Source organism: Carassius auratus, chromosome 25 (genome assembly GCF_003368295.1).
Source record: "Carassius auratus strain Wakin chromosome 25, ASM336829v1, whole genome shotgun sequence".
Taxonomy (NCBI): domain Eukaryota; kingdom Metazoa; phylum Chordata; class Actinopteri; order Cypriniformes; family Cyprinidae; genus Carassius; species Carassius auratus.
The window spans coordinates 23,363,057-23,369,056 of record NC_039267.1 but is presented as its reverse complement, the minus strand read 5'-3'; positions in this window follow the sequence as shown (position 1 = coordinate 23,369,056).

The following is a 6,000-nucleotide window of genomic DNA, read 5'->3' as shown; positions in this document are numbered from 1 at the left end:
CATATGGTAAAATAAGGAATTCAATCATCATTTTTCTTCTAAATTTGCATACATGATTCAGAATAATCTAGTATTTGTGAATTAATGTTTCCTAACCAACATATTATTGTAAATAAAATAATTAAATCTAATTCTTTAAGCAACTAATTCCCTTCCTATTATAAAATACCTATAGCTTTTGAATCCAAATGTCTATTAACTTGGTCACCCAATTTTGCTTTCATTCCACATTGCGCAAGTTATTTCTTTTATTTTTACATTAACACAAGCTCAATCTCTGAAACTCTGTAATGGATTAACTTTCATACTGTCCCAGGGATAACAAGATACAAATTTTAGATGTCTTCACATATTAGATAAAAAGTTTTAAGCACGTGCATCTTTTAAATTCATCTATTAATATAAGTTATTAAATAATAAATGCATATCTTATTTTAATTAATTTATTATTATATCTATATTCCACCATATCTGCCATCTCTATATTAGTCCATTTCTTGGAACATTTGTATTTATTTTTCTCTAAAATAACCTTCCTTCAGTTAACTTTATTGTTTTAGGGCTCCTGCATTCCTTTCTCAACACCAGTCTCTGTAACCTGATCACTCCCAAGTGATGGTCCAGGAGGGGAGAGCACCTCTTGCTCCACCCATGTAATACAACTTTACTGTGGAAACGTCCTCCTTTGTTCTCACTCCCACTGCACTGGGCTCAGAAAATTTTCTCCCCTTTCACACAGACATCCTAAATGCAAAAATCTATTATAGATCTTGGTTCAAACTTTATTGATGCTATTTTCCTAAACCCAGTCACACTTGCTACACTCTTTATTGAGCCAGAGTGCTTATTCTTGCATACTTTTTCCCTTTATCTAAGGGATAATCACACATTAATTGTCCTTTTATTATCAAGGCTCATAATACATTCATCCCTCTCAAGTGGATACTAGCTGCGTCCAACTCCACCCAGCCACCCTGAAGTGACGGTCCAGGAATGGTGCGCAACTTTTACCCACCCAACACAGAATTTATTTGTTCACCCATTCATTTGTCCGGACACAAATACATCCACACAACAAAACACAGCTCACCTAGAGCTCCTTAAGGGCCCACCTATTTCAGTCCTTCGAGAATTTCACTTATACATTCTCAAAGCGGTATCCGTGGGACTTTTCCTCGCGATTCCTTAATCTGCTTATCCGTTTATCACTGTCCTACCTAGGCCCAGCTATCCAATAAACACAGACCACAGCATGCCATGTCTTTCTGCCTACACCATATTTGTCTTAAATTGAGATTGCCTTTCAAGGCCTTCCTATTAATAACCCAAATATGTGCATGCAGTTATTTCTTCTGGAGTAAAACCCCTTTTTCAATTTAGATATCATATTATTTTTCTAAATTTGGAAGAGCAGATTTTAAGTGTCCTTACCACTCAGAACTGACCAGTCAACAACACACACTAATTATATAAGCAAAAATGCTTACCTTATTCTATGGTGGCCACCACTGTGTGTGTGTTGCTCATCAGTCAGCTCAAAAGCAGTCGTCCACTCTGCTCCTTTCCAGTCCCATCTGGGGTGCCAAATCTGTGGTGTATTTTGCCGGTTCTCCCAAGGATCAAACTCAGTCAGGGATTTTTCTCTCAGAAGAAAAGACTTTATTTTAAGCAAAACAAAGTCGAGAGCTTGTTGCAAGGAGCTCTGTCGAAATGCTAGGTTGCATCTCATTATATACCGTAAACAGGGCGTTTCCAAATAGTCAAACTTTTCCTTATGCATGCAATTTTGATCCCTCCCTAGGGAGGAGGGCCCCTACTTGTTTTTGTATAACGAAAGGCCGTTTCTGGCCATATGTTTCTCATCAGTTCTGTAAATTCCAGGGTGTAGGCAACTTTCTCTCCATTACCTATAGGATTATAGTGGAAAAACAACTAGCAACAAAAATGGCTTGATTCACATTGATTATTCTTGATTGATTAAAATCTTACTAATAAAAATCTTCCACAAGGGAAGGGAAAAGGGAATCTAAAATCCACTCTCGGGGCCAAAGAGTATAGGTCTGAGTCGCTTCTGACTCTGTCACGGGGACTCTCAGGTAAGCCTGTAGGCAATTTGTGTCCATTCCCTCACGTGACTCAACAGGGTTTTTCTCAGTAGTGCCCTTGTGTTTCTCCTCCAGGAGAACCGTCGTTGGGGCCCTTCCAGTCCCTGCACGCAAAGTAAAGAAGGCAACTAATTCTAATGAATTGAGTGGAGTGCGTACCTGACGCCGTTCGCCACGAGATTCTGGGTCCGCGGTTGGAACCGCTTAAAAGGTCCACAGGTAAGTATGCAGGTGAATATATTGGAGTCTTTTGGCCTTTAGGTAAGTATGCAGGAAAGATACACAATCCTTAGCTTCGATTTTCGTCCAGGTAAACCCTACGGATGGAGTTTGCAGGTGAGTATGCAAGGGCGATGCACTGGTATTTCACTCGGGGCGTACAAGTAAGTATGCAGAAGGACAACTGGGTCTTTACTTTGGACGTACAGGTGAGTATACAAGGGCAACTAGAGCTTGACTCTGGGCATACAAGTAAGTGTACAAGGACAATATGCTGGCTCTTAGCTTTGGGCATACAGGTAAGTATACAAGGGCAATACGCTGGCTCTTAGCTTTAGGCGTACAGAAGAGTATACAAAGGGCAATACACTGGCTCTTAGCTTTAGGCGTACAGAAGAGTATACAAAGGGCAACTGGAGCTTGACTTTGGGCATACAGGTAAGTATACAAGGGCAATACGCTGGCTCTTAGCTTTAGGCGTACAGAATAGTATACAAAGGGCAATTCGCTGGCTCTTAGCTTTAGGCGTACAGAAGAGTATACAAAGGGCAACTGGAGCTTGACTTTGGGCATACAGGTAAGTATACAAGGGCAATACACTGGCTCTTAGCTTGAGGCGTACAGATGGGTATATAGGGGCAACTGGAGCTTGACTTTGGGCATACAGGTGAGTATACAAGGGCAATACGCTGGCTCTTAGCTTGAGGCGTACAGATGGGTATATAGGGGCAACTGGAGCTTGACTTTGGGCATACAGGGAAGTATACAAGGGCAATACGCTGGATCTTAGCTTTAGGCGTACATATGGGGTTACAGGGGCAACTGGAGCTTTGCTCTGGGCATGCAGGTGGGTATACAATGACAATACTGAATGGATACAACTCACACTTTCATTAACACTGGATCTTTCCACTTCTCTTCCAGATAACCGACATCCGACACAACTGGCAGCACGATCTCCTTCCTGCAATCCTAGCAGATCTTCAATGTGTGTTAACTTCACCTCACACAATGCATCTGAACACAATGCTCCAATAAAGATATTCGTATACTCAGCCCTGTGTGTGTATCTCTCTTGCCCAAGCTCCACAGTACACCATATACTCTCTCTTCAACTCTACCCTCTCGTCCGTTGCACCCACAATAACTACTGGGAATCACCAACTCCTTCCTGTGTTTCGGATGCCCTATATATGTGTCTCCTCTTCACCAAATTGCCCAATCAGTGATCGCCACGCTCAACAAGACACCTGTTCTCAATAACACGCCGATTTGGGTTCGCCGGCGTTCCCGGAAGCGGCGGTGTTTGCGATATATAGTCCGGGCGGAACTAATCTTCCTCAATTTTTGGTTCTGCCCCGTCACAGTCACTCCGTGACATCCTCCCCCGCCAATTCGTTCTAGTCCCTAGAACGTCCTTCACCTGTCCACTCGCCATAACGTACAGGGGGCCGTCCTCGGTTTACCCGTTGGGACAGACGGGGTGGTGAGACGGGGTCAACCTGGACAGGCGCATTCACAAAGCCCCTTGGGACCACGGCCCATCCACCTATACATGGCTCTACCGGCACCGGCTCCCTTGGAGCCTCTTCCACAGGTTTGGGATAGTTTGGGCAGGGCCGGATCATGTTATGGTGGACCACTCGGTCTGGTCCCGCCTTCCCTTCTGGGCGAATGGTGTATACCGGTTGCCCTGGCCACTGCTGTCCTTGGATCACGTAAGGAGTGGTTTCCCATCGGTCACTCAATTTGCCTTTACCTTGCCGTCGGTTGTCTTGTACCAAAACTCGCTCTCCCGGGAGTAAGGGGGCTTCTCGGGCCGTCCGATCGTACAGCCTCTTGCTTTTTTCCGCAGCCACCGTTATCCGTGTCAACACTTGCCCATAAGCATAATGGAGACGTTGATGGTGGCGGTCCACCCACTCTGTCAAACCCAGCTCCTCTTCGACCGTGGGCGTCCCCAGCAGCAAGTCTACAGGCAGTCGCACATGCCTGCCGAACATCAAGTAGGTTGGGGCATACCCCGTGGTACTATGTACACTGTTATTGTAAGCTTGGATCAAAGCCGGTAGGGCACTCATCCACTCGCCCTGCTGTTCCTGGTCTAAGGTGCCCAATAGGCCCAGTAGGGTCTGGTTGAATCGTTCGCACTCCCCATTTCCTTGGGGGTGGTAGGACGTGGTGTGGATCTTTGTACACCTGTACAACTTACACAGTTCTTTTACGACCCGAGACTCAAAGTTGGGCCCTTGGTCTGAGTGCAGGAATTCGGGACATCCAAACGGCTGAAAGACGGCCCTCCACAATGCGGTGGTGGTAGTGTTCGCCGTTTGGTCTAACGTGGGGATAGCCCAGGAGTACTTGGTGAACAAGTCAGTGACCACGAGGAAGGGGAGCCCTGGCTTTTATTGGGACCATCGGTGCTCGTGGCTCTCTCCTGGACTTGAATAAAGTGCAGCGGAGGCATGCCCGAATAAACGTACTCACAGATGTTTCCAGCCCGGGCCAGTAGAAATGTCTGCGTAACAAAGACACAGTCCTTTACTGCCCTTGGTGTCCCAACTGGTCGTGATATGCTGTTATCAAGGCTTTCACCTGGCTTTCGGGTACCACAATCTGGCAGCTCTCATCCCCCGACCCTGGATCTTGGATGGTCCTACACATCACTCCATCTCGTATTCGGAGTTTCATCCACTGCCCCAGCAACTTACGGTCCTTCCCGTCTTGAGCTTGTCTTTCCGTTGGTGTCGGCTTCCGGCCTTGTTCCAGCCAGCGACTTAATGTTCTTAACCGGTCATCGCTCTGCTGCCGCTCCCTCTAGCGGCCGGGGTCCCAACCCCAGCTTGACGGTATCGCCTCCTGTTGGCCTCCTGGCACTTCCACGATGCCCACCATGTACCCCTCTTCCAGGTCAGGCACCTGCTCTACGGAGTCCTTCCGACCCTGCTCCTCAGGGAGCCGGGACAGGGCGTCCGCATTGACATGATCTTTACCCGGCCGATACTGGAGCTGATAGTTATAATTAGCCAGCTGGGCCACCCACCACTGCTCTACGGCACCCAATTTGGCCGTCTGTAGATGTACAAGAGGGTTGTTGTCTGTGACGACTTGTACCTTCGCACACCACAGGTAATCTTTGAACTTTTCGCTCAATGCCCACTTTAGTGCCAGCAACTCAAGCTTGAAGGAACTGTAATTAGCGTCGTTCTTCTCTGCTGGGTGGAGGCTCCTGCTAGCGTAGGCGATGACCCGCTCCACTCCCTCCTGACGTTGGGCCAACACTGCCCCCAAGCCCAGATTACTGGCATCTGTGTACAGCACAAAGGGTTGGTTGAAATCGGCATAAGCTAAGATCGGTGCTTGCAGCAACTCTTGTTTTAGCCGTTGGAAGGCCGTCTCACACTCGGAGTCCCATGCAATTGACGGGGACCCACAACCTCGAGGTCGCCCCGTTCCTGCCAACAGATGGTTCAGTGGCCTCGTGATCTTTGAGAAGTCCTTAATAAAGCGCCGGTAGTACCCCACAAAGCCCAGGAAAGATCTGACCTGTCTCACCGTCTTCGGAGCCTTCCACTCTCGCACGGCCGACACCTTCTCTGGGTCCACAGCGACCCCGGCCGAACTGACACAATGGCCCAGGAACTTAACTTCCCTCCTCAACAGATGGCATTTGTCC